This window comes from Ostrea edulis, chromosome 5 (assembly GCF_947568905.1).
Source record: "Ostrea edulis chromosome 5, xbOstEdul1.1, whole genome shotgun sequence".
Classification (NCBI taxonomy): Eukaryota; Metazoa; Mollusca; class Bivalvia; order Ostreida; family Ostreidae; genus Ostrea; species Ostrea edulis.
In genome coordinates, this window is record NC_079168.1 from 861,100 (window position 1) to 883,513 (window position 22,414).

The following is a 22,414-nucleotide window of genomic DNA, read 5'->3' on the forward strand; positions in this document are numbered from 1 at the left end:
CGTCATGACCTTCATCATGACGTATTTGTCATTGTGACGTCATGTAATGTGCCAGTGCGGTAAAGTACATGTTTTACAGCGCTGGTATTTATGAGGAAAGCCTTAACTCAGCCGCGCAGGGCTATTAGAATATATAAAAATATTGGAAATAAATTAATGAGGTATATTGAAAAACCTGGCCGAAATGGACCGATCTCGACAAAAATACTACTCTAAAACTGATGGAATAGACTCGTTGAACTGGAACTATCTCCTAAAAGACTGAATATTTTCATTCGGTAATGTTTTAGCAGATCTGTGTAACCAGGGCTATTAGAATATATAAAAAGATTGGACATAAATTAATAAGGTATATTGAAAAACCTGGCCGAAATGGACCGATCTCGACAAAAATACTACACTAAAACTGACGGAATAGACTCGTTGAACTGGCATTATCTCCTGAAATACTTTGAATATTTTCATTCGGTAATGTTTCTGCACATTTGTGAAACCAGGGCTATTAGAATATATAAAAAGATTGGAAATAAATTAATGAGGTATATTGAAAAACCTGGCCGAAATGGACCGATATCGACAAAAATACTACTCTAAAACTGATGGAACAGACTCGTTGAAGTGGAACTATCTCCTAAAATACTTTGAGTATTTTCATTCGGTAATGTTTCTGCACATCTAATAAGCCAGGGTTATTAGAATATATAAAAAGATTGGGAATAAATTAATCAGGTATATTGAAAAAGCTTGCCGAAATGGACCGATCTCGACAAAAATTCTACTCTAAAACTGATGAAATAGACCCGTTGAACTGGCACTATCTCTTAAAATACTTTGAGTATTTTCATTTGGAAATGTTTCCGCACATCTGTGACACCAGGGCTATTAGAATATATAAAAATATTGGAAATAAATTAATGATGTATATTGAAAAACCTGGCCGAAATGGACCGATCTCGACAAAAATACTACTCTAAAACTGATGGAATAGACTCGTTGAACTGGCACTATCTCCTAAAATACTTTGAGTATTTTCATTCTGTAATGTTTCCGCACATCTATGAAACCAGGACTATTAGAACATATAAAAATATTGGAAATAAATTAATGAGGTATATTGAAAAACCTAGCCGAAATGGACCGATCTCGACAAAAATACTACTCTAAAACTGATGAAATAGACTCGTTGAACTGGAACTATCTCCTAAAATACTTTGAGTATTTTCATTCGGTAATGTTTCAGCAGATCTTTGCAACCAGGGCTATTAAAATATATAAAAAGATTGGAAATAAATTAATGAGGTATATTGAAAAAGCTGGCCGAAATGGACCGATCTCGACAAAAATACTACACTAAAACTAACGGAATAGACTCGTTGAACTGGCATTATCTCCTGAAATACTTTGAGTATTTTCATTCGGTAATGTTTCTGCACATTTGTACAACCAGGGCTATTAAAATATATAAAAATATTGGAAATAAATTAATGAGGTATATTGAAAAACCTGGCCGAAATGGACCGATCTCGACAAAAATACTACTCTAAAACTGATGGAACACACTCGTTGAAGTGGAACTATCTCCTAAAATACTTTGAGTATTTTCATTCGGTAATGTTTCCGCACATCTATGAAACCAGGGCTATTAGAACATATAAAAATATTGGAAAAAAATTAATGAGGTATATTGAAAAACCTGACCGAAATGGACCGATCTCGACAAAAATACTACTCTAAAACTGATGAGATAGACTCGTTGAACTGGCACTATCTCCTAAAACACTTTGAGAATTTTCATTCGGTAATGTTTCAGCAGATCTGTGCAACCAGGGCTATTAGAATATATAAAAATATTGGTAATAAATTAATGAGGTATATTGAAAAACATGGCCGAAATGAAACGATCTCGACAAAAATACTACTCTAAAACTAACGGAATAGACTAGTTGAACTGGCATTATCTCCTGAAATACTTTGAGTATTTTCATTCGGTAATGTTTCTGCACATGTGTTAAACCAGGGCTATTAGAATATATAAAAAGATTGGAAATAAATTAATGAGGTATATTGAAAAAGTTGGCCGAAATGGACGGATCTCGTCAAAAATACTACACTAAAAGTGACAGAATAGACTCGTTGAACTGGCATTATCTCCTGAAATACTTTGAGTATTTTCATTCGGTAATGTTTCAGCAGATGTGTGCAACCGGGGCTATTAGAATATATAAAAATATTGGAAATAAATTAATGAGGTATATTGAAAAACCTGGCCGAAAGGGACCGATCTTGACAAAAATACTACTCTAAAAATGATGGAATAGACTCGTTGAACTGGCACTATATCTCCTAAAAGACTTTGAGTATTTTCATTCGGTAATGTTTCCGCACATCTAATAAACCAGGGCTATTACAATATATAAAAAGATTGGAAATAAATTAATGAGGTATATTGAAAAACCTGGCCGAAATGGACCGATCTCGACAAAAATACTACTCTAAAACTGATGAAATAGACTCGTTGAACTGGCACTATCTCCTATAATACTTTGAGTATTTTCATTCGGTAAGATTTCAGCAGATCTTTGCAACCAGGACTATTAGAATATATAAAAAGATTGAAAATAAATTAATGAGGTATATTGAATAACCTGGCAGGAATGGACTGATCTCGACAAAAATACTACTCTTAAACTGATGAATTAAACTCGTTGAACTAGCACTATCTCCTCAAATACTTTGAGTATTTTCATTCGGTAATGTCTCTGCACATGTGTGAAACCAGGACTATTAGAATATTTAAAAATATTGGAAATAAATTAATGAGGTATATTGAAAAACCTGGCCGAAATGGACCGATCTCGACAAAAATACTACTCTAAAACTGATGGAACAGACTCGTTGAACTGGCACTATCTCCTAAAATACTTTGAGTATTTTCATTCGGTAATGTTTGCGCACATTTAATAAACCAGGGTTATTAGAATATATAAAAAGATTGGGAATAAATTAATGAGGTATATTGAAAAAGCTTGCCCAAATGGAGCGATCTCGACAAAAATACTACTCTAAAACTGATGAAATAGACCTGTTGAACTGGCACTATCTCTTAAAATACTTTGAGTATTTTCATTCGGTAATGTTTCCGCACATCTATGAAACCAGGGCTATTAGAACATATAAAAATATTGGAAATAAATTAATGAGGTATATTGAAAAACCTGGCCGAAAGGGTCCGATCTCGACAAAAATACTACTTTAAAACTGATGGAACAGACTCGTTGAAGTGGAACTATCTCCTAAAATACTTTGAGTATTTTCATTCGGTAATGTTTCCGCACATCTATGAGACCAGGGCTATTAAAATATAGAAAAAGATTAAAAATAAATTAATGAGGTATATTGAAAAAACTGATCGAAATGGACCGATCTCGACAAAAATACTACTGTAAAAATGATGTAATAGACTCGTTGAACTGGAACTATCTCCTAAAAGACTGAGTATTTTCATTCGGTAATGTTTCCGCACATCTAATAAACCAGGGCTATTAGAATATATAAAAAGATTAAAAATAAATTAATGAGGTATATTGAAAAACCTAGCCGGAATGGACTGATCTCGACAAAAATACTACTCATAAACTGATGAAATAGACTCGTTGAACTGGCACTATCTCCTAAAATACTTTGAGTATTTTTATTGGGTAATGTTTCAGCAGATGTGTGCAACCGGGGTTATTAGAATATATAAAAATATTGGAAATAAATTAATGAGGTATATTGAAAAACCTGGCCGAAAGGGACCGATCTCGACAAAAATGCTACTCTAAAACTGATGGAATAGACTCGTTGAACTGGCATTATCTCCTGAAATACTTTGAGTATTTTCATTCGGTAATGTTTCCGCACATTTAATAAACCAGGGCTATTAGAATATATAAAAAGATTGGAAATAAATTAATGAGGTATATTGAATAACCTTGCAGGAATGGACTGATCTCGAAAAAAATACTACTCTTAAACTGATGTATTAGACTCGTTGAACTGGCATTATCTCCTGAAATACTTTGAGTATTTTCATTCGGTAATGTTTCCGCACATCTAATAAACCAGGGCTATTAGAATATATAAAAAGATTGGAAATAAATTAATGAGGTATATTGAAAAACCTAGACGGAATGGACTGATCTCGACAAAAATAGTACTCTTAAACTGATGAAATAGACTCGTTCAGCTGGCATTATCTCCTAAAATACTTTGAGTATTTTTATTCGGTAATGTTTCAGCAGATGTGTGCAACCGGGGTTATTAGAATATATAAAAATATTGGAAATAAATTAATGAGGTATATTGAAAAACCTGGCCGAAAGGGACCGATCTTGACAAAAATACTACTCTAAAAATGATGGAATAGACTCGTTCAACTGGCACTATATCTCCTCAAAGACTTTGAGTATTTTCATTCGGTAATGTTTCCGCACATCTAATAAACCAGGGCTATTAGAATATATAAAAAGATTGGAAATAAATTAATAAGGTATATTGAAAAACCTGGCCGAAATGGACTGATCTCGTCAAAAATACTACTCTAAAACTGATGAAATAGACTCGTTGAACTGGAATTATCTCCTGAAATACTTTGAGTATTTTCATTCGGTAATGTTTCCGCACATCTGTAATACCAGGGCTATTAGAATATATCAAAAGATTGGAAATAAATTAATGAGGTATATTGAATAACCTGGCAGGAATGGACTGATCTCGACAAAAATACTACTCTTAAACTGATGAATTAGACTCGTTGAACTGGCACTATCTCCTGAAATACTTTGAGTATTTTCATTCGCTAATGTCTCTGCACATGTGTGAAACCAGGGCTATTAGAATATATAAAAAGATTGGAAATAAATTAATGAGGTATATTGAAAAACCTAGCCGGAATGGAGAGATCTCGACAAAAATACTACTCTAAAAATAATGGAATAGACTCGTTGAACTGGCATTATCTCCTGAAATACTTTGAGTATTTTCATTCGGTAATGTTTCAGCAGATCTGTGCAACCAGGGCTATTAGAATATATAAAAAGATTGGAAATAAATTAATGAGGTATATTGAAAAACCTGGCCGAAATGGAATGATCTCGACAAAAATACTACTCTTAAACTGATGAAATAGACTCGTTGAACTGGCACTATCTCCTAAAATACTTTGAGTATTTTCATTTGGTAATGTTTCAGCAGATCTGTGCTACCAGGGCTATTACAATATATAAAAATATTGGAAATAAATTAATGAGGTATATTGAAAAACCTGGCCGAAATGGACCGATCTCGACAAAAATACTACACTAAAACTGACGGAATAGACTCGTTGAACTGGCATTATCTCCTGAAATACTTTGAGTATTTTTATTCGGTAATGTTTCAGCAGATGTGTGCAACCGGGGCTATTAGAATATATAAAAATATTGGAAATAAATTAATGAGGTATATTGAAAAACCTGGCCGAAAGGGACCGATCTTGACAAAAATACTACTCTAAAAATGATGGAATAGACTCGTTGAACTGGCACTATATCTCCTAAAAGACTTTGAATATTTTCATTCGGTAATGTTTCCGCACATCTAATAAACCAGGGCTATTACAATATATAAAAAGGTTGGAAATAAATTAATGAGGTATATTGAAAAAGCTTGCCGAAATGGACCGATCTCGACAAAAATACTACTCTAAAACTGATGAAATAGACTCGTTGAACTGGCACTATCTCCTATAATACTTTGAGTATTTTCATTCGGTAAGATTTCAGCAGATCTTTGCAACCAGGGCTATTAGAATATATAAAAAGATTGGAAATAAATTAATGAGGTATATTGAATAACCTGGCAGGAATGGACTGATCTCGACAAAAATACTACTCTTAAACTGATGAATTAAACTCGTTGAACTGGCACTATCTCCTCAAATACTTTGAGTATTTTCATTCGGTAATGTCTCTGCACATGTGTGAAACCAGGACTATTAGAATATTTAAAAATATTGGAAATAAATTAATGAGGTATATTGAAAAACCTGGGCGAAATGGACCGATCTCGACAAAAATACTACTCTAAAACTGATGGAACAGACTCGTTGAATTGGCACTATCTCCTAAAATACTTTGAGTATTTTCATTCGGTAATGTTTGCGCACATTTAATAAACCAGGGTTATTAGAATATATAAAAAGATTGGGAATAAATTAATGAGGTATATTGAAAAAGCTTGCCGAACTGGAGCGATCTCGACAAAAATACTACTCTAAAACTGATGAAATAGACCTGTTGAACTGGCACTATCTCTTAAAATACTTTGAGTATTTTCATTCGGTAATGTTTCCGCACATCTATGAAACCAGGGCTATTAGAACATATAAAAATATTGGAAATAAATTAATGAGGTATATTGAAAAACCTGGCCGAAAGGGTCCGATCTCGACAAAAATACTACTCTAAAACTGATGGAACAGACTCGTTGAAGTGGAACTATCTCCTAAAATACTTTGAGTATTTTCATTCGGTAATGTTTCCGCACATCTATGAGACCAGGGCTATTAAAATATAGAAAAAGATTAAAAATAAATTAATGAGGTATATTGAAAAAACTGATCGAAATGGACCGATCTCGACAAAAATACTACTGTAAAAATGATGGAATAGACTCGTTGAACTGGAACTATCTCCTAAAAGACTGAGTATTTTCATTCGGTAATGTTTCCGCACATCTAATAAACCAGGGCTATTAGAATATATAAAAAGATTAAAAATAAATTAATGAGGTATATTGAAAAACCTAGCCGGAATGGACTGATCTCGACAAAAATACTACTCATAAACTGATGAAATAGACTCGTTGAACTGGCACTATCTCCTAAAATACTTTGAGTATTTTTATTGGGTAATGTTTCAGCAGATGTGTGCAACCGGGGTTATTAGAATATATAAAAATATTGGAAATAAATTAATGAGGTATATTGAAAAACCTGGCCGAAAGGGACCGATCTCGACAAAAATGCTACTCTAAAAATGATGGAATAGACTCGTTGAACTGGCACTATATCTCCTAAAAGACTTTGAGTATTTTCATTCGGTAATGTTTCCGCACATCTAATAAACCAGGGCTATTACAATATATAAAAAGATTGGAAATAAATTAATGAGGTATATTGAAAAACCTGGCCGAAATGGACCGATCTCGACAAAAATACTACTCTAGAACTGATGAAATAGACTCGTTGAACTGGCACTATCTCCTAAAATACTTTGAGTATTTTCATTCGGTAAGATTTCAGCAGATCTTTGCAACCAGGGCTATTATAATATATAAAAAGATTGGAAATAAATTAATAAGGTATATTGAAAAACCTGGCCGAAATGGACTGATCTCGTCAAAAATACTACTCTAAAACTGATGAAATAGACTCGTTGAACTGGCATTATCTCCTGAAATACTTTGAGTATTTTCATTCGGGAATGTTTCCGCACATTTAATAAACCAGGGCTATTAGAATATATAAAAAGATTGGAAATAAATTAATGAGGTATATTGAATAACCTTGCAGGAATGGACTGATCTCGAAAAAAATACTACTCTTAAACTGATGTATTAGACTCGTTGAACTGGCATTATCTCCTGAAATACTTTGAGTATTTTCATTCGGTAATGTTTCCGCACATCTAATAAACCAGGGCTATTAGAATATATAAAAAGATTGGAAATAAATTAATGAGGTATATTGAAAAACCTAGACGGAATGGACTGATCTCGACAAAAATACTACTCTTAAACTGATGAAATAGACTCGTTCAGCTGGCATTATCTCCTAAAATACTTTGAGTATTTTTATTCGGTAATGTTTCAGCAGATGTGTGCAACCGGGGTTATTAGAATATATAAAAATATTGGAAATAAATTAATGAGGTATATTGAGAAACCTGGCCGAAAGGGACCGATCTTGACAAAAATACTACTCTAAAAATGATGGAATAGACTCGTTGAACTGGCACTATATCTCCTAAAAGACTTTGAGTATTTTCATTCGGTAATGTTTCTGCACATCTATGAAACCAGGGCTATTAGAATATATAAAAAGATTGGAAATAAATTAATAAGGTATATTGAAAAACCTGGCCGAAATGGACTGATCTCGTCAAAAATACTACTCTAAAACTGATGAAATAGGCTCGTTGAACTGGAATTATCTCCTGAAATACTTTGAGTATTTTCATTCGGTAATGTTTCCGCACATCTGTAAAACCAGGGCTATTAGAATATATCAAAAGATTGGAAATAAATTAATGAGGTATATTGAATAACCTGGCAGGAATGGACTGATCTCGACAAAAATACTACTCTTAAACTGATGAATTAGACTCGTTGAACTGGCACTATCTCCTGAAATACTTTGAGTATTTTCATTCGGTAATGTCTCTGCACATGTGTGAAACCAGGGCTATTAGAATATATAAAAAGATTGGAAATAAATTAATGAGGTATATTGAAAAACCTGGCCGGAATGGAGAGATCTCGACAAAAATACTACTCTAAAAATGATGGAATAGACTCGTTGAACTGGCATTATCTCCTGAAATACTTTGAGTATTTTCATTCGGTAATGTTTCAGCAGATCTGTGCAACCAGGGCTATTAGAATATATAAAAAGATTGGAAATAAATTAATGAGGTATATTGAAAAAGCTGGCCGAAATGGACCGATCTCGGAAAAAATACTACTCTAAAAATGATGGAATAGACTCGTTGAACTGGCATTATCTCCTGAAATACTTTGAATATTTTGATTCGGTAATGTTTCCGCACATCTAATAAACCAGGGCTATTAGAATATATAAAAAGATTGGGAATAAATTAATGAGGTCTATTGAAAAAGCTTGCCGAAATGGACCGATGTCAACAAAAATACTACTCTAAAACTGATGAAATAGACCCGTTGAACTGGCACTATCTCTTAAGCTACTTTGAGTATTTTCATTCGGTAATGTCTCTGCACATCTATGAAACCAGGGCTATTAGAATATATAAAAAGATTGGAAATAAATTAATGAGGTATATTGAAAAACGTGGCCGGAATGGAGAGATCTCGACAAAAATACTACTCTAAAACTGATGAAATAGGTTCGTTGAACTCGCACTATCTCCTAAAATACTTTGAGTATTTTCATTCGGTAATGTTTCTGCACATCTAATAAACCAGGGTTATTAGAATATATAAAAAGATTGGGAATAAATTAATGAGTTATATTGAAAAAGCTTGCCGAAATGGACCGATGTCGACAAAAATACTACTCTAAAACTGATGAAATAGACTCGTTGAACTGGCACTATCTCATGAAAGCCTTTGAGTATTTTTATTCGGTAATGTCTCTGCACATCTATGAAACCAGGGCTATTAGATTATATAAAAAGATTGGAAATAAATTAATGAGGTATATTGAAAAACCTGGCCGGAATGGGGAGATCTCGACAAAAATACTACTCTAAAACTTATGAAATAGACTCGTTGAACTGGCACTATCTCTTAAAATACTTAGAGTATTTTCATTCGGAAATGTTGCAGCAGATCTGTGCAACCAGGGCTATTAGAATAAATAAAAAGATTGGACATAAATTAATAAGGTATATTTAAAATCTGGCCGAAATGGACTGATCTCGACAAAAATACTACACTAAAACTGACGGAATAGACTAGTTGAACTGGAACTATCTCCTAAAAGACTTTGAGTATTTTCATTCGGTTATGTTTCTGCACATCTGTGAAACCAGGGCTATTAGAATATATAAAAATATTGGACATAAATTAATGAGGTATATTGAAAAACATGGCGGAAATGGACCAATCTCGACAAAAATACTACTCTAAAACTGACGGAATAGACTCGTTGAACTGGCATTATCTCCTGAAATACTTTGAGTATTTTGATTCGGTAATGTTTCCGCACATCTAATAAACCAGGGTTATTAGAATATATAAAAAGATTGGGAATGAATTAATGAGGTATATTGAAAAAGCTTGCCGAAATGGACCGATGTCGACAAAAATACTACTCTAAAACTGATGAAATAGACGCGTTGAACTGGCACTATCTCTTAAACTACTTTGAGTATTTTCATTCGGTAATGTCTCTGCACATCTATGAAACCAGGGCTATTAAAATATATAAAAAGATTGGAAATAAATTAATGAGGTATATTGAAAAACCTGGCCGGAATGGAGAGATCTCGACAAAAATACTACTCTAAAACTGATGAAATAGACTCGTTGAACTGGCACTATGTCCTAAAACACTTTGAGTATTTTCATTCGGAAATGTTGCAGCAGATCTGTGCAACCAGGGATATTAGAATATATAAAAAGATTGGAAATAAATTAATAAGGTATATTGAAAAAGCTGGCCGAAATGGACCGATCTCGACAAAAATACTACACTAAAACTGACGGAATAGACTCGTTGAACTGGCATTATCTCCTGAAATACTTTGAGTATTTTCATTCGGTAATGTTTCAGCAGATCTGTGCAACAAGGCCTATTAGAATATATAAAAAAAAATTGGAAATAAATTAATGAGGTATATTGAAAAACCTGGCCGAAATGGACCGATCTCGACAAATATACTACTCTAAAACTGATGGAACAGACTCGTTGAACTGGAACTATTTCATAAAATACTTTGAGTATTTTCATTCGGTAATGTTTCTGCACATCTAATAAACCAGGGTTATTAGAATATATAACAAGATTGGGAATAAATTAATGAGGTATATTGAAAAAGCTTGCCGAAATGGACCGATGTCGACAAAAATACTACTCTAAAACTGATGAAATAGACTCGTTGAACTGGCACTATCTCTTAAAAGACTTTGAGTATTTTTATTCGGTAATGTCTCTGCACATCTATGAAACCAGGGCTATTAGAATATATAAAAAGATTGGAAATAAATTTATGAGGTATATTGAAAAACCTGGCCGGAATGGGGAGATCTCGACAAAAATACTACTCTAAAACTGATGAAATAGACTCGTTGAACTGGCACTATCTCTTAAAATACTTAGAGTATTTTCATTCGGTAATGTTGCAGCAGATCTGTGCAACCAGGGCTATTAGAATATATAAAAAGATTGGACATAAATTAATAAGGTATATTGAAAAAGCTGGCCGAAATGGACTGATCTCGACAAAAATACTACACTAAAACTGACGGAATACACTCGTTGAACTGGAACTATCTCCTAAAAGACTTTGAGTATTTTCATTCGGTTATGTTTCTGCACATCTGTGAAACCAGGGCTATTAGAATATATAAAAATATTGGACATAAATTAATGAGGTATATTGAAAAACATGGCGGAAATGGACCAATCTCGACAAAAATACTACTCTAAAACTGACGGAATAGACTCGTTGAACTGGCATTATCTCCTAAAACACTTTGAGTATTTTCATTCGGAAATGTTGCAGCAGATCTGTGCAACCAGGGATATTAGAATATATAAAAAGATTGGAAATAAATTAATAAGGTATATTGAAAAAGCTGGCCGAAATGGACCGATCTCGACAAAAATACTACACTAAAACTGACGGAATAGACTCGTTGAACTGGCATTATCTCCTGAAATACTTTGAGTATTTTCATTCGGTAATGTTTCAGCAGATCTGTGCAACAAGGCCTATTAGAATATATTTAAAAAAAATGGAAATAAATTAATGAGGTATATTGAAAAACCTGGCCGAAATGGACCGATCTCGACAAATATACTACTCTAAAACTGATGGAACAGACTCGTTGAACTGGAACTATTTCATAAAATACTTTGAGTATTTTCATTCGGTAGTGTTTCTGCACATCTAATAAACCAGGGTTATTAGAATATATAACAAGATTGGGAATAAATTAATGAGGTATATTGAAAAAGCTTGCCGAAATGGACCGATGTCGACAAAAATACTACTCTAAAACTGATGAAATAGACTCGTTGAACTGGCACTATCTCTTAAAAGACTTTGAGTATTTTTATTCGGTAATGTCTCTGCACATCTATGAAACCAGGGCTATTAGAATATATAAAAAGATTGGAAATAAATTAATGAGGTATATTGAAAAACCTGGCCGGAATGGGGAGATCTCGACAAAAATACTACTCTAAAACTGATGAAATATACTCGTTGAACTGGCACTATCTCTTAAAATACTTAGAGTGTTTTCATTCGGTAATGTTGCAGCAGATCTGTGCAACCAGGGCTATTAGAATATATAAAAAGATTGGACATAAATTAATAAGGTATATTGAAAAAGCTGGCCGAAATGGACTGATCTCGACAAAAATACTACACTAAAACTGACGGAATAGACTCGTTGAACTGGAACTATCTCCTAAAAGACTTTGAGTATTTTCATTCGGTAATGTTTCCGCACATGTATGAAACCAAGGCTATTAGAATATATAAAAAGATTGGAAATAAATTAATGAGGTATATTATTAATATTATATATTATTTATATACGTAAATAATGTTCTCGTTTATAAGATATGATCTACAGCATGCATATAAGACATACCAGTCGATAAATAAATTATTTTAGATTCTGTTGAAACAGCTCACGGCGGGTGTGACTGGTCGACAGGGTAAGTCCAGGGGTCCGTGTTTGCTCCACTCTTAATATTGTATTTCTGATAGGAATTACATGTGTATGAGATTGATCACTGTTCGTTATCTTCATTTTTTCATACTTCAAACTATGGTAAGTGACGTAAGCTGTGAAATCTCATCAAAGTATTCAACAGTTTGACTAAATTTTCACTGAAAAGACAAAATGAATCCTGAAAGTCTTGTATAGAGAAACATGACGCAAAGAGGGACTTACTCAAATGGGTGAACGCTCGCTTTGCAATGCACGAGGCACTGTGATCGATGACCGGGTTCTACAATACTTGTTCTTGTATTTCAAATTACAGTGTACATTGATATTATACATAATATTTATTTTCAATTGGTATTAAACAAACGATGCATGGTTATAATATTAATATCAGCATCATATATGTAGATATGATGAGCTAAATATGCTATATTTTAGAATTCTGGTCCTTTTTACCCATGTTATGATAAGTAGACGACTTGAAATGTAAACATCAAAATTAAACATCTCTGTTGATTCAGTGCGTATTTTTCAAAAAGTCCGATAATCCAAAATTTCAATTAAAAATGTTTTTTCTGGATCTTATTTACATCTTACAATTCATTATACTTTAACTTTCAAACTACACACACTTAAATACTATTATATTCATTACCCAAATAATTACCCTTCCATTCATTACATACTGTATGCATGCTTAAAGACGAGGAAACACTAATGAAGCATTCCAGAAATCAATTTCATTTCTGTAAATGAACAGCAACGCTTCTCGCTGGCATACATTTTCATGAAGTGTTGCAGTTCATACCCTCATGTATTCTCAAACTATGTGTACTTGACAAAGGCAATGCCTTCTACATGTAGTTGGAGAAAATGCATAAGGGAACACACAGATATTTTTGACAGAAAGATCTTAAACTTTGTATCAATGACGGAAAATAGCCACTTATAAAACTTTCATGTATATATAAAGAATTTAGCGAACACAAGGGATACTTCAACATACATAGGAAATACATTTTTGCATAAAATTGTCAGACAATTAAAGAGTAGATGGACAAAATATTGAAGAAATCCTTTATTTGTAAAATTGAAACTTAGTTGTAATTATCTTATATAAAAAAGAATTAGAAAATGCATGAAGATCCAATAAACACCTGAACATTTTACAACCTAGATAGTGTGAAAAACGAAGAGAACTATATCCAATTGTCATGTGCCTGTTCATTAACAAATATTAATGAATTCTTTGCTATAAAGATTTTCCGAGTACCAGCAGGGACATATGTCTCTCGTACTAAATTGCACGTTTACAATCCATGAAAATCAGTTGTTCATAATATTGTTCATGGACATTCATTGTTGTGAATTATCATAATACATCCAGAATATATAGACTCTAGGTATAATTTGTTTAAAAGTCATGTTCAGCTTATTCTGGCAAACAGAGTTATTTGGAATATATTCTTCCTCGAATATACATGTACTCATTTAGAAAAACCAATGAGGTAAATTAATATTGCTTCGATGGATATCTTGAAAAGTATTTGAAGCTTTATTGAAATGAATTCAAGGCAGTTTGACAATTCAATAATAATTTAAAATATCCAACAATAGACAGGTACTAAGCGTTACTTTTAATTCTAAAGAGGACAATGACATTTAATGTTCATTAATTTGTCCTCACAATTATACATATCTGTTTTCGATTCCTTTTTAGTTAATGCATGAAAATTGAAGATAAGGATCAGTAATCAATCTCATAACTCTTATAAGAAGTGCAACATAGAGAGTTGGACAAAAACATATCACTGGATACACCAGAGGTGGGATCAAGTGCTAGGAGAGGTAAGCATCCCCTGTCGATCGGTCACACCCGCCGTGAGCACTATATCTTGAGCGGACAAACGGATTAATAGGTAAAATGAGTATGCCAATTTTAAGTTCGGCGTAACACTCGGTATGATATTGATATCAATAAATCAGCGGAAGATTAAATACATGTATTAATATTTGTAATCTGGACACCGATGAAATGAAATAGAAGCCCGCGTAGCTCAGTCGGTAGAGCATCAGACTTTTAATCTGAGGGTCTTGGGTTCGAGTCCCAACGTGGGCGTTTATTTTTTAGCCGATTCGTAGTCATGTACCCAACACCGGTATACTTATACATTCCCGCCTGAAATGTATCCACATAATCTTAGTCCCATCTTCCAAGTTTCAGCTTTATGTTCTTAATTCGTTTCAATGAAACGAACATAAATCATTTACCATATAAAACAGCTGTATAGGATAGGAGGCGAAGCGTTCATGATTATTAATACATGAACATCAGTCACATAACCAATATATCAAAACACATTCTCAATACTCCATTGCTACTTCAACAACATGAATTGTCCAATTCTCCGAAGAACACAAACTATAAATAAATCATATTTATTACATTATCAATCAATGTCATATTCAAATTCCAAAAATAACCTTTATTGGGTAAGGGTGAATGGTAATTTATAAAACGAGAAATATCCTGCAAATCTGAGCCTTCCAATGGCACACTCACGTAAATACTGATCCTTTATAGATAACCCCAACACAAACTTCCCATTTCGCCACGTGTACAAACAATGCTAAGGTAACCATGATAAATACATCTATTTGCTACAAACTCGGTTACATTCTAGACACACTGTGTATTAATTGTGAAAATCGTCTCAACATTCTTGAAAAGATTTTTTAAAAGAATTTAGGTCCCATGGGGATTCGGGTTAGACGACGATTGTAGATTCTCAGTACCCGTTGCCTGTCGTAAGAGGCGACTAAATGGGTCCTTCGGATGAAAACTCAAAAACCGAGACCCCGTGTCACAGAAGGTGTGGCACTATAAAGATCCCTGCCTGATCAAAGACCATAAGTTCCAAGGACCAGCCTATATTTTGCAGCCCTTCGCCGGTAATGGTGACGTCTTCATATGAGTGGTAGACTCTGAAGACGGACGTTATACAATATACAATCAATTAATTAAATCAATTTAGCAAAATGTATGCTGTGAACTGTATAGGCAGGTAGTTCTAAAGAAGTATAACACGTTGGAAGTTGTGATATTTATAAATAAGAATAACTTCGTAGCTTTCAAGAAAAAATCACAATGTTTCATAAAATATATACATTTCTGTACATCACCTTTTCTGCAATTTTTGCATGAATAAAATAATGTATTTATTTTAATTCTAATTATTTAAAACACAACTTTTGATTATCTATTACTTATTATAAATCTTCGATGTGTTATATTCGCGAGAACATAATACTCGGTAAAGACCGGTATCGTGAAAATGCACATAAAACATGTTCTCACGAACAAAATATGAAATACAGTCTGCATATAAAACAAGTAATGTTTGGAAGTTTCCCTTTTGTAAAGTGTCAATTGAAACTTATTTTCCAGCATGATGCACGCTAAAGCAATGTTTTATTCAATGTTTAAAAAGAATTCAAGATTACAGAGGGTCTTTACATGGGAAATCTCTGAATGGAAATACCCAGTAAACACTAACAATCTGATAAAATTAACGCACACTGTAAATCAGTTTGTAATGTTGCAATTTTTACATGGTCACATTTTGTACAGAAATACTTGAAAACAGAGAAGTTCGATTTGTTTGTAATACGTATCTTTTAAGTTTTGATAAATTATGTCTAGCGCAGCAATCAAACAAGGGGGACTAGCTCAAATGGTAGAGCGCTCGCTTTGCATGTGAGAGGTACCGGGATCAATACCCGGGTTCTCCAATTTTTTTCTAACTTTTATGTTACAATTATACTACATATGTAATTTAGTTTACTCCAAACCCGCAACAATGAATGGTCCGAAAAAATTAATATGCTATAATGTGGTCCTTCTTCACCTATTGGCCATCAATTGCATCGACCTTTAAAGGTCAATATCTAAGGTAGCTGCAGAACTGTAGCTCTCTGAAAAAATATTTTGACATAACAGAGAGCTACAGATCCACCCTTTATAAAAACCTTCGATTTATGTTGCACCAAAAACAGCGCACGGTTGAGGCCTTATATCGTTGTATTCTTGAGTTGCTGTCTCATAAATTTAATATTTAAATTTTTTTTACATATTTTCCTACTATACTTGTGTCTAAACATACCTTCAAATATTCATTAAAGCCCCATATGACCTGAAAACTCCTAGCTTCAAATGATTTCGTTTGTTGACGTACACATGTTAGGTAACCGGTCAATTAGAATCCCGGTTAATTTCCATATTTCCACAATAACGTCTAGATCCCCACAAATATTTTAGCTAAATATTTTAAATAATCTATCATCCCGGTGCCTTTAAATAATAATCATTCAAATAGCTAAACTCACGGCAATTTTGTCTCCATCCCTGCCACACGAGTGTTAAGAACTTTTGTAGCATTTTCGTGAATCAAGAGCTTATTTTACCTTTCGAAAAACTATATTTTTTAATTTCTATTATAAGTTATTCGTATTGATAATAAATGAAGAGCGAATACATAACATATAATGAATTTTATGAGTAGATACCAACAACAACAGGGTTCGAATTGACCGGCTACCTAACATGAGTCCAGTCACACTGCCATGAGCCCTATATGTATATCCTGATCAGGTAAACGGAGTTATCCTTAGTCAAAATCGGTAAAAACAAAAATGATGTAATAAAGCGTACTTTCTAAATATATATATATATATATCATATAATATAGAGGATGTTGCCTAATACAATTTTACAACCTAGTTAGTGTAAGGAAGGAAGAAAACTATATTCGGTTGTTTTGGTCACGTTAATTAAAGAAATAATGAATTCTTTGCCATAATGATTTTCCGAGTACCAGCAGCGAAAAATATCTCTGGTATTAATTGGCACATAAGCCATGAAAATCAGTTGTTCATAATTATATCGTTCATGGACATTGATCGTTGTGAATTATCGTAGTATTTCCAGAAGATTTAGGTATAGTTTGTATAAAAGCCATGTACAGGTCATATTGACAAAGAGTTATTTGGAATATGTTCCTTCTCTTTGTATATTTCAGATTTACAAAGACATTTAACCTTGTGATTCTTCTCCAGTCGAGGGAACTATATAAATAGCCCCCGTGGCCCAATGGATAAGGCACCGGCCTCCTAAGCCGGGGATTGCGGGTTCGAGTCCCGCCGGAGGTTGTATCTATTTTTCCGTCTTACTGACCAGTACAGTTTTTACCAACAATTTTCTTTTCTTTCTTTCTTTGTTTCCTCCAGATGGAGATTCTTACAAGTACAATGGTAGTGAATTAATCAAGACATGTGCAAAATAATATAAGGAATACAAGTAATTACAAATGGAAGAGAAGAAAAATACAAAAATACCTAAACAACAGGTCACAAGCATACAATATTTAGTTACAGTGTAACTCGAAGTTTGTTATAATACATTGCTGCTGCATCTCTTATAAAACGGAAGTTCAGAAGATGTATTTCTGGAATGTCAAAATCAGGCAAGTTTGAGATCATGCTTCTTGCGCCGAGGATAAATAAATACAAGTCATATTGGGACAGCTCACATAGGTCGGCAGCCAGAGAAACATCAAAGTCTTCAATTACAGTTTCCCATCAGGGATATAGGGTTGTTTCAGAACAGGTATTGGATACGTGCTCAAGCACATTCGTGAAAGGTCTCGGGCTCAATGAGCAAATTTCGTGTGGTACATCCAGAAGAGTTCACACTTTTACAATAAATTTGAATAGAAGAATCTCGTTATTATTGTGCTGAATATTCCACAACAGAGTTGGTAATCGGACAAAGTCAGGATCAGCACGCATGCGTTGTCGTCTGGAAACGGAATGGTAAGTGATGACATAGGATTAAACAGATCTTTTCCACTCTGATTTTGAGAAGGCACCACTTTCAATATATCGAGTTAAAGCGGGGTACAAATTATATTTGGTCAATAGAGGCATGATGTCCTGAATAAATCCGCGATGTTTGACACAGGAGTTCATGATATACGACAATAGACGTGTGAGGAATATGAGCTTTTTGAGATAATTAGTGTCCAGTTTACAAAGACGTCCAACAAATTGCAGTTTCCTGATGTCAATCTCCACAGTAATGGGAAGTAGATCCGGGAGGCTTTCACACATATCCGCTCTGGTTTGCTGATGAAGACCATTGCGTGTTTTGCAATAAAATGTTGGAATGTATTGAGAGTTTCGACAACTTTTCGTCGTAGGTCGCACCAGAGTTCGCATCCATATAATACAGAAGGGAAAACTACCTTCTTAAATAGCTTGGATATAGTGATTGGGTTGAGCTATTCGGATGTTTTAGTGCAAAATGTGTCTGGCGTCCTTTCATGCAAGCATTCGAAGTTCTGCTACTGGGATCAAATGTGGAATTTAGTGAAATTCCCAAGTGCGTGTATTCATTGGAAGAGTGAATAACATTCTTGCCTAGGTGCCAAGATAATGTGTCCATATGATTTGCCCTTTTTGGATAAAAATATAGGACATTGGATTTGTTTGCATTGAATGTAAAACGCCATTTTGTTGAATACTCGTACATGTATATTTTGCGTCCAATTTTATGTAATCTATGCGAGGTGAGCGCAACACAACAAATGTCATTCGCAAGCCTTGGATTAGAGCTTGTGATACTGAAAATACCGATATTTGTACACAGATTTTAAATTTCGTGCAGCAAGTCGTCGATAAATACAAGGTAGAGAAAAGTTGACAAAACACCACCCTGTCTAACGCCTTGTAAAATTGGAAACCAGTCAGAATTGATTTGGTTAACAACGACAGAGAACGATGTGTTTACATGACAATCTTTTATTAGACTCCATATACATGTACGACCCGTGTCTGAATAAATGTATTTTCAACCTGTTGTACTAAAATCAGTGTCAGAGCATCCCCAATCACTGTGAACAATGACATCTTTCAGGGACTTTGATTTAAGTCTGTTACAGTGAAGATGGTCATTGTCTTTACAGCTAGTATTGAAGTCACCACCAATTAGAACATCACCATATGAAGAATAGTGATTAAACAGAGCTTCACCCGCCGTGAGCCCTATTTCTTGAGCAGCGAAACGGATTAATCCGCAGGTAAAATCAGTATGCTAAGTAAAGCCTTACACTCGGTTGATATTCATATCAATGAATTAGCGGAAGATTAGATACATGTATTATTATTTGTAATCTGGACACTGATAAAATGAAATAGCAGCCCGCGTAGCTCAGTCGGTAGAGCATCAGACTTTTAATCTGAGGGTCTTGGGTTCGAGTCCCAACGTGGGCGTTTAAATTTAGCCGATCCGTAGCGATGTACACGTCACCGGTATTCTTATACATTCCCGCCTGGAGTGTATCCAGACTTTTTGACATCATAGACAGTTGCTTCTTCAACAAAAACGGAAAACGGAAATATTCATATCTAGTGATCAGTCATTCAAAAACTTACTTTGTTAAACACCACTCTGATTCCACGCACAAGTACTCTGAAGTTCAAATAAAAAATATGCTAGAGTTCCTCATTGACAATATATTCGTGGTCTTTGGTGATCAGGTCTTCCAACAGTCTGTTGGAATTCCCATGGGCACGAATTGTGCTCCTTTGTTAGCTGACCTGTTTTTATATTCATATGAAGCAGAATTTATTCAAAAACTTCTACGTGAGAAGAAAAAAAAATCTCTCGCTGTGACCTTCAATTCGACTTTTAGATATATCGATGACGTTTTGTCTATTAACAATGATAGCTTTCATTCATATGTCGATTTCATATATCCCTGTGAGGTCGAAATAAAGGACACCACAGAGTCGTCCACTTCTGCTTCATACTTAGATATTTTATTGAAAGTAGACATTAACGGCAAACTGACAACTCAACTGTATGACAAACGGGATGATTTCAGCTTCTCCATCGTCAACTTCCCACATTGATGTAGCAATATTCCATTATCACCTGCATATGGTGTTTATATATCTCAACTGATTCGATATGCAAGAGCTTGTTCTGGGTATAGTCAGTTTTTAAATCGAGGTAAGCTACTGACAAACAAGTTGATGGTACAGGGATTTCAACAGTCTCTATTGAAGTCAGCATTTCGCAAATTCTATGGTCGTTATAACGATCTAGTTCGTCAATACAACCTCGCATTGGGTCAAATGCTGTCTGACGTGTTTCATACCGATTGTTAAGCCGTTCTTGGCACACTGATTTGACTGCGGATAACTTTGTTTACCTGATCAGGATATGGGACTCACGGCGGGTGTGACTGGTCAACAGGGATGCTTACTCCTCCTAGGCACCTGATCCCACCTCTGGTGTGTCCAGGGTTCCGTGTTTGCCCAACTATCTATTTTGTATTGCTTGTAGGATCGTTATAACGACCATAGAATTTGCGAAATGCTGACTTCAATCGAGATTATTGAAATCCCTGTACCATCAACTTGTTTGTCAGTAGCTTACCTCGATTTAAAAACTGACTATACCCAGAACATATAATATAGAGGTTGTTGCCTAGTACGAGTACCTCGTTTTTTAAAAATATCAACACCTAAATTCTTCACAAAACATGGCAAAGATATATTACACATACTGAAAAATATTTTTGAAAGATACGGAATTCAACAATTTAAGCGATTGAATATTGTTTACGTCCTTCTCGAGAATGGTTACGTCACCATTACCTATGAAGGGCTGCAAATTTAGACCTATGCTCAACACTTATGGCCTTTGATCATAGAGGGATCTTTATTGTGCCACACCTGCTGTGACACAGGGCCTCTGTGTTTGTGGTCTAATCCGAAGGACCGCCCCATTTAGTCGCCTCTTACGACAAGCAAAGGATACTGATAGTCCTGGTATTTGTTTGGATATATTCAATTCGTGAATATTAGCCTCCCAAGATTGCCTGGTTCCATTGAAGAAAGGGTGGTATTATCTGGAAATTGGGATAATAGATACGTAACTTGCCCTATATTTATTCCCTTAATGTTTTATTGCCTTTTGATTTGATAGGAATAATCTCTGCACATAATAAAAAAAAATATGGAGAAACTGAATCCCCCTGTGTACAACCTCTACCATTCTTGAGCCATCTTGACAAATTCCTACCTTAGTTAATAGTTACATGTATGTGTCCTCTCTTTCAGGGGGTGACATGTTTTTTTTGTTTTGTTTTTTTCACTTTCGTCTGTCCCACTGTCTGTCACAAAATCTTGTGAACGCTTAGCCTCCAATATACATGTAGCTTATCGGATAGACTTGAAACTTTGTACAATGCTTCATGGCCATTTATAGATGTGTATATTGTCGGGACAGGAGGCTCCAATTATTTTACTAAAAGTTATAGCGGATCTAAGAGGGGTGGAGGATATAAAATAGGTTGTGAAACTTCTCCTATATGGCTTAATGAATAGATTTGAAACTTTGTACAATGCTACAATGCCATTTGTAGATGTACATATTGTTAGAACAAGGGAATCCAATAATTTTCCTAAAAGTTATAGTGGATCTAAGAGGGTTGGAGGATGTAAAATAGCTTGTAAACATTTCTCCTCCTATATGGCTTACTGGATAGATTTGCAACTTTGTACAATGCTTCATTGCCATTTGTAGATGTGAATATTGTCGGTACAGGAGGATCCAATTATTTTCCTAAAAGCATGATTCAAAGATCTCACAACAAAATGT

The 22,414-nt window shown here is 34.3% G+C and overlaps 4 non-coding genes across 4 annotated transcripts; all 4 read left to right on the forward strand.

Moving 5' to 3' along the window:
- Window positions 1-14,733: 14,733 nt before the first annotated feature.
- Trnak-uuu (transfer RNA lysine (anticodon UUU)) lies at window positions 14,734-14,806 on the forward strand. The gene has a single exon. It is a non-coding gene; the product is annotated as a tRNA-Lys (tRNA).
- A 1,600-nt stretch (window positions 14,807-16,406) lies between these two features.
- On the forward strand, window positions 16,407-16,479 carry Trnaa-ugc (transfer RNA alanine (anticodon UGC)). The gene has a single exon. It is a non-coding gene; the product is annotated as a tRNA-Ala (tRNA).
- Window positions 16,480-17,822: 1,343 nt separating this feature from the next.
- Trnar-ccu (transfer RNA arginine (anticodon CCU)) lies at window positions 17,823-17,895 on the forward strand. The gene has a single exon. It is a non-coding gene; the product is annotated as a tRNA-Arg (tRNA).
- Window positions 17,896-19,943: 2,048 nt separating this feature from the next.
- Trnak-uuu (transfer RNA lysine (anticodon UUU)) lies at window positions 19,944-20,016 on the forward strand. Its single transcript has one exon. It is a non-coding gene; the product is annotated as a tRNA-Lys (tRNA).
- Window positions 20,017-22,414: the final 2,398 nt, after the last annotated feature.